The 10159-nt window shown below is 45.2% G+C and overlaps 2 pseudogenes; one reads left to right on the top strand and one right to left on the bottom strand.

Moving 5' to 3' along the window:
* Positions 1 to 2579: 2579 nt before the first annotated feature.
* Positions 2580 to 4498, bottom strand: LOC111774788 (Y-box-binding protein 1 pseudogene; annotated as a pseudogene).
* Positions 4499 to 7905: 3407 nt separating this feature from the next.
* On the top strand, positions 7906 to 8826 carry LOC111774787 (Y-box-binding protein 1 pseudogene; annotated as a pseudogene).
* Positions 8827 to 10159: the final 1333 nt, after the last annotated feature.

The raw sequence follows: 10159 nt of genomic DNA, 5'->3' as shown, positions 1-10159 counted from the left end.
CAGGGGAAAATTAAACAAAGCTTTATAACACGTATGCATGGGAGAGGCTCAGGAAAACTGAGCAGTTCGCCAAAATGGTGGAGGGTCTCATCTTAAATACCATCTTCAGCTACAGACAAAGGGGGATGTTGGGGGTGGGGAGAGTCAGTTATGGGAGGTTACCAGAAAAGTACAGTAAACAAGGGTAAGGTTATTATGCAGATTTAAGTCCCTGCCTTACACATTAATAAGAGTTTCTACAGATAAGGTCATCCTCTCTTCTTCCTGGTTCAGAGAGGGAGACACCTTTACAGATGGAGATTTCCTTTACAAATGAAAATGTCTCTTACAAAGGGTAAATTCTACTTTTCTGAGTTTCTCTCATGTCTGCAGTTTTTAAAAGTAAGCAGCCCAAGATAATCCTCATGCCAAAGAGACATATCATGGGGTTGCCAATTTCAGCCCCCCACAAAATCAACCTGCTAAAAAGAAACTTTTAGGGGGTGAATTTTCCAAGCATAAAGGAAAAGTATCTTCTATTACCTGACAGATGAAAGGAAGCTTCTGGATTAGAAGAAATTTGTGCATTTCATCATTTTGAGGAGCTGTTATGTTTAGCAAAGGTTTTGTCTTAAAAATGAAAAATACCACGATTAATACTTTCAGAAGAGCTATTCAGCCATTGTTTGTTGGTATAACAGGGTCTTCTCAAGTTGAAATGCCTAAATGTGATTTTAAGTGTTCATAGTGCTTACTTGAACCAACTAAATTAAGAAAATTCAGGTGAGGGGGAGGTGGTGACAAGTCGGTGTGAATTTAACCTAAAAGAACTTACACTGACCTTCTCTGAGACAGTGTTGGCCGTCCCAGGTACTTTCCCTTTGTGTTAGAAGGGTTTGTGTCTCAAGAAGAATTTAATGGAAATCTCAGCCACAAAAATTTTGATTAAAATCCTACTTTATGCATCCAAGAACCAGGTCAGAAAGTTGAGAAACTTCTGGGGAATTTGTCCTGCCTGGAAGTGCAGTTTTTCCCCTGACTCAGTATTATGGTTTGGTGGGACATAGAATTAGCCCATTGGCTGTGAATTAGCCCCTTGTCTTTCACTGACTAAGGACAAGGCCAGAAGCAGAATTTCTAGGTTTGCAGAACATCATTCTCATGAGCTAGGAGATTACAGTGCTGGGTTAGGGCATCAGAAAGAACTCGAAGTAGTCTGAGATTTCTGAATGGTAATGTGCTCAGAATTGTATAATGGGAAAACGATACCCATGTTTAACATGCTCTGGCTCCTGATGTGGCCATTCTTGACTGTATATTTCACTTTGATTCTGGTTCTCTCTCCTTGAGTGAGCTCCAGTGGTAGGTGTAAGGAATTTGTCCGTTTCATCTGTGTTGTTGAATTTATTAGTGCAGAGTCGTTCATAATGTTCCTTTACCCTGTCAGTGTCTTAGTATCAGTAGTGACATCCTCTTTTTTGTTCCTGATTTTGGTAATGTGTGTCTTCTCTGTCTCTGAGTCTATTTGGCTAGGCATTCATCAATGTGATTGTTCAGCTCAAAGAATCAGATTTTGGTTTCATTGATTTTTCTTTTTTCTCTCTCTCTATTGTCTGTTTACTTTATTTCTGCTCTTATTTCTTTTTTTTGTGCATAATTTGGATAGCTGCTCTTTCTCTAGTTTCTGAAGGTGAAAGCTTAGGTCAGTGATTTTGAAACTTTTGAATGACTTTCTGTGTCCGTGTTCATGAAGGATGCTGGTCTGTGTTACCTTAGACTGTCATCGGTTTGGGTACCAGGGTGATGCTGGCCTCATAGAGTGAGTTGGGAAGAGTTCCTTTCTCTTCTATTTTCTGGAAGAGTTTTATAGCATTGATTTGAGACCTTTCTAGCTTTTTCTGATATGAGTGTTTTATATATGCTTCCCTCTATGCACTGTTTTAGCTGCATCCCACAAATTTTGGTATGTCATGTTTTCATTTTCACTCCATTCAAAATACTTTCTAATCTCCCTTGTTATCAGTTTCCAAACATTTGGGAATTTTTGAGATGTCTTTGTGTTACTGATTTCTAATATAATTCCAACATTCAAAAAACATATTTTGTAGTATTTGAATTTTTTTATTAAGATGTTTATTAACAGGGGCTTGCAGTTTGTTGAGTTTTTTGAAATTATCAAGTTGTAAAGCTTTATCACAAATTAAAAATGAGGTTCTTAATGAGCCAGCCCTGATGGCCTAGTGGTTAAAGTTTGGCGCACTCCACTTTGGCAGCCACGTTTGGTTCCCAGGCATGGAACCACACCACTCGTCTGTCCGTAGCCATGCTGTGGTGGTGGCTCACACAGAAGAAATAGAAGGACTTACAGCTGGAATATACAACTACGTACCAGGGCTTTGGGGAGAAAAACAAAAAGAGCAAGACTGGCGACAGATATTAGCTGAGGGCCAATCTTGTCAGGAAAAATAAAATGAGGTTCATAAATCCTAACTTGACCAGATATGAAACAATTGAAAAACATTTAGTATTGAGAAAAGCTAGACTTTATAAATAAATAACAAAACACGTTTGTCATTACCAAAAGAGACGTCTTTATATAATATAATGAAGGTCCCATGCTGCATAGATAATGCAGATGGTTGTAGTTATCTGGTCAATGGGCAAAAACCAAGCCCTTGGAGGTCTTCTGCTCCAATCTTTTGTTCACTTCTTGTTGGTGGAATGTCATCTTCATCTGTTCATGTTGGATGACTACAGACAGTGGTGGAGGTGGTAAGCCTGCGTCTACGCAACTGCCCTGCTCAGCCCCTGGAGGGGGGTTCTCAGTTGGGGGCTCTCACTGCTTTCGTCTCCTGGCCATCTTGTGGTCTAGGGATTTCTTGGCCTCTCTGTTGGTCGTTGAAGGTGCGGCGGTGCTGACGTTGAGGTGGTTGCTTACAGTAGGTCTCCTGTCCCTGATCTTCCTGATCTGCGTGGCCATCCTCTCTGGGCTGTCTTTGGCGAGGAAGGCTCCTGCGGCACTGTGGTCTATACCCCGATACAGTTTCTGTCTACTGGTCTAGCTTGTTCTCCTGCACCCTGGGTGTCAGTCAACTCATCACTTATTGCTGCACAGGAGGGCGGGAATACTGTGGTTGTCACCCATAGAGTCTCTGCATGTAGTAAGGTGGGGACCATGGCATATGTGCGGTTGGGAAATCACTGTGGGGCCAGGCCTTTGGGAGGACTCCCTGATCCCGCGTTCTTTTCCACTCTCACTATTCTGATGGATCTGTTGGGGGTGTGTGGAGGCCCCTGCGATGTGAACAGCGGCTGTGCTGGCCCCCTGGCTGCTGCACACTTACTGTCTGCACTGAAGCTCCACCAGGCCTGTCACATTTGCTCCTCTGCCCCCTTCTCCTGCAGCAGCATCAGACTGCACAGTCTCCCCATCTCCTGCACTGCGAAGGTCCAGCTGGGCTTCATCCTCTGTGGTGTTCTGGGTACCAGTGCATCTTCCCTGGTCCTTCCTGTGGATGAAACCATATCCACTTCTTACATTGAACCATTTTACTGTGCCCAAGCCTGTGTCACAATTACCCTCTTGTGCCTGCACTCCGCCTGTGGTGCTGGGCTTGGTGTCAGTAGCACAGGGGGCGGGGGCAGCTGAGGGTCTTGGCCTCACTGCTCAGGGTGTGGTGATGGTGGCTGGGCCAGCTCACCCCTCAAGGGTGCAGTGACGGAGACTGGAGCTGGAGGCAGGGCTGCTCAGGGCTCTCTGGGCTCTGCTCTTTCTCCCACTACTGAGTAAAATCTTCTTTGGACTATTTGGGTTTATTGAGACTTGTATTTGGTTGGTGGGGAATGTGGTCTCTTGGCAAATGTCCCCTGTGCACATGAGAAGAATGTGTCCTCTGCTGTGTTGGGGGCATGTTCTGTAACGTCAGTTTGTGCAGAGTGGTGACCATGCCGTCCAGGGCTTCCGCATCCATCCTCGTCTCTGTCTAGCTGCTCCATCAGTGATCGAGTGAGTGTTGAAATTTCAGACTGTGGGCCGTCTGTTTCTCCTTTCAGTTCTGTGGGTTTTCTTTGTATATCTGAAGCAATGGGTCTAGAAGCTATGACTCTCCTGATACACAGCCATTGAGGTCTGTGATGCCTTCCTGATGAATGGCCCCTTTATTGTTAGGAAATGACCTTCTTTCCCTGGGAAATTCTTTGCTTTGAAAGCAGCACTGTTGATCTTGGCCTGTGCTCTCCCCGCTGGACCCCACGTGAGTGTGCTGCTCCCTGGGAGCTCCCTGCATGCCAGGTGCTGTCTGGTGGGGTCTGCCTCCCACCCCTGACCAGTGGCCTGCGGGGGCATCAGAGAACTGAGAGACCCTGAGTTCCTGCTAGTCTGCCCACCCAGCTGCAGGTTCGAGCCCACCGTCGTGCTCTTGGAGAAGCATGAGATGAGTGGTGGAGTGGGAGGCCCCAGCAGCACCACCTGGTCCCTGCGTGCTGGAGCAATGTCCTCGCTGCCCACTCTGTGTGCCATGTGCCCCCCGACCCCTGCTGCATGACCTCATCCAGAACGGAGTTCCCTCTACACCTTCCTGTGGGATGCCTGGTGGGGCTGTCCATCCATGCCAGCCTCCCCTCTCCCAGACCAAGGCCCGTCTGCACTCAGCACGTGCTGTTGTCAGCAGAAAGCAGACGGCACAGAATTCACACTGCGCTGCCCCTGCAGCCGCCCTCCTTTCCTGTGGTGGAGCCTCAGCCTGCTGGGTCTCTCTCCTCTTTCCTTTTCCCTGTCTCTGGGCTTCCTGCACTTAGCACAGATGTAGGTCTTGCTTTTTTCTCCCTCTGACAATCCGCCTTTATTAGATAATTACATGGAATTTGTAAGGATGCTGATGTGACTATGGGCATGGTTGGTGTTAGATCCACCAGGTTGCTGTTTGTTTGCTATTTATCCTGTTTGTTTGTCCCCATTTCCCTCTTTTCCTACCTTCTTTTGGGTGAATTATTGGTATGATTCCATCTTATCTCCTGTGTTAGCTTCGTGGCTCAGCCACTTGATTTCATGTTTTGTGGTTGCTTTGAGGATTCCTGCCTGCATCTTCTGTTTATGCCAGTCTGCTTTCAGGTGACACTGTCCACTTCACAACAGTCCACTTCTGTGTCCCCTTCTTGGCCTTGGTGCTTTTGTTCATCATATTTTACTTTTATATGAGTTATCAACCCCACAACAAATCATCATTTTGGCTTTAACATTCAATTATATTTTCATAATATGGTGAAAGTCTTTGATATTTGCCACCATATTTAGCAATCGTGGTGTCTGCGTTCCTTGCGTAGTCCCAGCTGTACATCTAGGATTGTTTCCCTCTGCTGGAGGGGTTCCTTTCACATCTCTTGTAGTAGTGCTCTGCTAATGATTAATTCTCTCAGTGTTTCAGTCTGAAAAAACCTTTATTTTGCCTTATTTTTTAGTTTTATTGAGGTAAAATTGACATAAAACAGTACTTATTTAAAGCGCACAATTTGACAAGGGTTAACAGTGATTAACATATTGATAACCCATGAAGCCATCACCTCCATCAAGATAATGAGCATGTCCATCACCCCAAGTTCCCTCGTGCCCCTTGGTGAGCCCTCCTGCCCCCCTTGGCCCTCCCACCAATCTACTTTTCTGTATTTCCTATAATTTTATGTCAATGGGATCACTGAGTTCATTGTTTGTTGTGGTTTGGACTCTTTCACTATGAATGAGATTCATCCGTGTGGTTGCACATGTCGACATGGCTCGTTTTATTTCTGAGAATCAGCTTTTTTTGTGATAAAATATACATGAGACAAAGTTTACCATTTTAATCTTTCTTATGTGTATAATTCAGTAGTATTATGTACATTTATGTGATGTATAACCAGCACCACTGTTTCCAGAATGTTTTCATCATCCTCAAATCTTGTCTTCTGTGGTATATAATCTGCTGTTAATACCAGCCAGTGTTCATTTCAGACACTATCGTTTTGATCATTAGCAGTTTGATTTATGTCTTTTTAATAGCAAACATGTTCCCCTTATCATGCTAATCTTTCCTCTACCTTCCTGAGCATGTGGATATATAACAGTTACTTTAGTGTCCTTGTCTACTGATTCTATCATCTATGCCATTTCTGGGTCTGTTTTTATTGGTTGCTTTTTCTCTTCATAGGGTCATGTTTTCTGGATTTTTTTCGTATACCTCATGAGTTTAGATTGGATACTGGACATTATGAATTTCACATTCTTGGGTGCTAGATTTTCTTGCTGTTCCTTTAGCTATGTGTAGGCTTTTTTGGGGATGCTATCAATACATCTGGGAACAGTGTGACCCTTTGAGCCTTCCCTTTCAGCTTGCTGAGGTGGGTTCCAAACAGCCTGGAGTGTAGGCCTCACTGGGCCCCGCTTCTGAGGAGCCTGTGCAGTGTCTGTGAGGGAGAGGTCTTTCCAGCGTGGCAGCTGTGAGCTCGGGAGTCCCTCACACACGTGTGCCGAGTCTGCTGCAGCTGTGGGCTCTGTGGGACCCCCCCACCACTGGTCTGCACAGAGCTCTTCCTGCAGCTCTCTCCCCCACCAGTCTCGGCCCCATGGTTTCCAGCTGCCTTGGCCTCCCTGAACCCCGACTCCTCTCTTCACAACTCGGGGGATCCCTGGGCTTCGGGTCTCCCTCCCTCTGCTGCAGATGGGAAACTCCCCAGTAGGCTTCTGGGGCAGGAACACACTGACTGTGCTTCTCTGCTCAGAGCCATCACTGTCTCTGCTGCCTGTTGTCCAGTGACCAAAAACTGTTATTTCATAAAATTTGTCTGATATTTTAAGCCATTGTTAAAAAAGATGCTAAATCCACCCTTAGGTGGAAGCAAGCTTACTTGACTGCTTATTTTATATTAATTTTTATATTACTTACTGATTGCTTGGAAGACGAGTTCATAATGGCGCTATTCCTATTCATAGTTCAAGTGTGTCTCTATCCATGTCGGATGGTGGGTGTTCAGATATGAAATGATCATGGCAGGTCATGGGATGTAATGTCTGAGCAAACTGCTGGACACCACAACATTTTACAAATGTTACAAATATTACATTGAATTTGTCAGGATGCTGATGTGACTATGGGCATGGTTGGGTTTAGATCCACCAGGTTGATGTTTGTTTGCTGCTTATCCCAGTTGTTTGTCCCCATTTCCCTCTTTTTCTACCTTCTTTTGGGTGAATTATTGGTATGATTACATCTTATCTCCTGTATTAGCTTCTTGGCTCTGCCACTTCATTTCATTTTTGGTGGTTGCTTGGAGGATTCCTGCCTCCATCTTCTGTTTGTGCCAGTCTACCTTCAGGTGACACTGTACACTTCACAACAGTCCACTTCTGTGTCCTATTCTTCGCCTTCTGCTATTGATTGTCATATGTTACTTTTATATGAGTTATTAATCCCACTCATTTGATTGAGCAGCTAGACAGAGACGAGGACAGATGCGGAAGCCCTGGACAGCACTGTCACCACTCTGCCCAAACTGACATTACAGAACACTCCCCCCAACACAGCAGAGGACACATTCTTCTCATGTGCACAGGGGATATTTGCCAAGAAACCACTTCTCCACCAACCAAAGACAAGTCTCAATAAATCTCAAATAATCCGAAGAAGAGGTTGCTCAGTAGTGGGAGGAAGAGTGGATCCCAGAGAGCCCTGAGCAGCCCTGCCTCCAGCTCCAGTCTACATCACTGCACCCTTGAGGGGTGAGCTGGCCCAGCCACCATCACCACACCCTGAGCAGCAAGGCCAAGACCCTCAGCTTCCCCCGCCCCCTGTGCTGCCGACACCAAGCCCAGCACCACGGGTGGAGTGCAGGCCCAAGAGGGTAATTGTGACACAGGCTTGGGCACAGTAAAATGGTTCAGTGTAAGAAGTGGATATGGTTTCATCCACAGAAAGGAACAGGGAAGATGCACTGGTACCCAGACCATCACAGAGGATGAAGCCCAGCTGGACCTTCACAGTGCAGGAGATGGGGAGACTGTGCAGTCTGATACTGCTGAGGGAGAAGGGGACAGAGGCAACAGATGTGACAGGCCTAGTGCAGCTGCAGTGCAGACAGTAAATATGCAGCAGCCCCGGGCCAGCATAGCTGCTATTCACATCGTAGGGGCCTCCACACCCCCCAGCAGATCCTCCAGAATAGTGACAGCAGGAGAGAACAAGGGATCAGAGGGTGCTCCTGAAGGCCAGGCCCCCCACAGGCCTGACTGCACACAGGCCATGGTCCACACCCCACTACATGTGGAGACCCTATGGGTGACAACCACAGTGTTCCAGCTCTCCTGTGCAGCAATAAGTGATGAGTTGACTGACACCCAGGGTGCAGGAGAACAAGCTAGACCAGTAGACAGAAACTGTATCGGGGTATAGACCACAGTGCCGCAGGAGCCTTCCTCGCCAAAGACAGCCCAGAGAGGATGGCCACGCAGATCAGGAAGATCAGGGACAGGAGACCTACTGTAAGCAACCACCTCAACGTCAGCACCGCCGCACCTTCAACGACCAACAGAGAGGCCAAGAAATCCCTAGACCACAAGATGGCCAGGAGACGAAAGCAGTGAGAGCCCCCAACTGAGAACCCCCCTCCAGGGGCTGAGCAGGGCAGTTGCGTAGACGCAGGCTTACCACCTCCACCACTGTCTGTAGTCATCCAACATGAACAGATGAAGATGACATTCCACCAACAAGAAGTGAACAAAAGATTGGAGCAGAAGACCTCCAAGGGCTTGGTTTTTGCCCATTGACCAGATAACTACAACCATCTGCATTATCTATGCAGCATGGGACCTTCATTATATTATATAAAGACGTCTCTTTTGGTAATGACAAACGTGTTTTGTTATTTATTTATAAAGTCTAGCTTTTCTCAATACTAAATGTTTTTCAATTGTTTCATATCTGGTCAAGTTAGGATTTATGAACCTCATTTTATTTTTCCTGACAAGATTGGCCCTCAGCTAATATCTGTCGCCAGTCTTGCTCTTTTTGTTTTTCTCCCCAAAGCCCTGGTACGTAGTTGTATATTCCAGCTGTAAGTCCTTCTATTTCTTCTGTGTGAGCCACCACCACAGCATGGCTACGGACAGACGAGTGGTGTGGTTCCATGCCTGGGAACCAAACGTGGCTGCCAAAGTGGAGTGCGCCAAACTTTAACCACTAGGCCATCAGGGCTGGCTCATTAAGAACCTCATTTTTAATTTGTGATAAAGCTTTACAACTTGATAATTTCAAAAAACTCAACAAACTGCAAGCCCCTGTTAATAAACATCTTAATAAAAAAATTCAAATACTACAAAATATGTTTTTTGAATGTTGGAATTATATTAGAAATCAGTAACACAAAGACATCTCAAAAATTCCCAAATGTTTGGAAACTGATAACAAGGGAGATTAGAAAGTATTTTGAATGGAGTGAAAATGAAAACATGACATACCAAAATTTGTGGGATGCAGCTAAAACAGTGCATAGAGGGAAGCATATATAAAACACTCATATCAGAAAAAGCTAGAAAGGTCTCAAATCAATGCTATAAAACTCTTCCAGAAAATAGAAGAGAAAGGAACTCTTCCCAACTCACTCTATGAGGCCAGCATCACCCTGGTACCCAAACCGATGACAGTCTAAGGTAACACAGACCAGCATCCTTCATGAACACGGACACAGAAAGTCATTCAAAAGTTTCAAAATCACTGACCTAAGCTTTCACCTTCAGAAACTAGAGAAAGAGCAGCTATCCAAATTATGCACAAAAAAAAGAAATAAGAGCAGAAATAAAGTAAACAGACAATAGAGAGAGAGAAAAAAGAAAAATCAATGAAACCAAAATCTGATTCTTTGAGCTGAACAATCACATTGATGAATGCCTAGCCAAATAGACTCAGAGACAGAGAAGACACACATTACCAAAATCAGGAACAAAAAAGAGGATGTCACTACTGATACTAAGACACTGACAGGGTAAAGGAACATTATGAACGACTCTGCACTAATAAATTCAACAACACAGATGAAACGGACAAATTCCTTACACCTACCACTGGAGCTCACTCAAGGAGAGAGAACCAGAATCAAAGTGAAATATACAGTCAAGAATGGCCACATCAGGAGCCAGAGCATGTTAAACATGGGT

The sequence above is a fragment of the Equus caballus genome, chromosome 8, assembly GCF_041296265.1.
Source record: "Equus caballus isolate H_3958 breed thoroughbred chromosome 8, TB-T2T, whole genome shotgun sequence".
NCBI classification, from domain to species: domain Eukaryota; kingdom Metazoa; phylum Chordata; class Mammalia; order Perissodactyla; family Equidae; genus Equus; species Equus caballus.
This window is presented reverse-complemented; position numbering and strand designations above follow the sequence as displayed.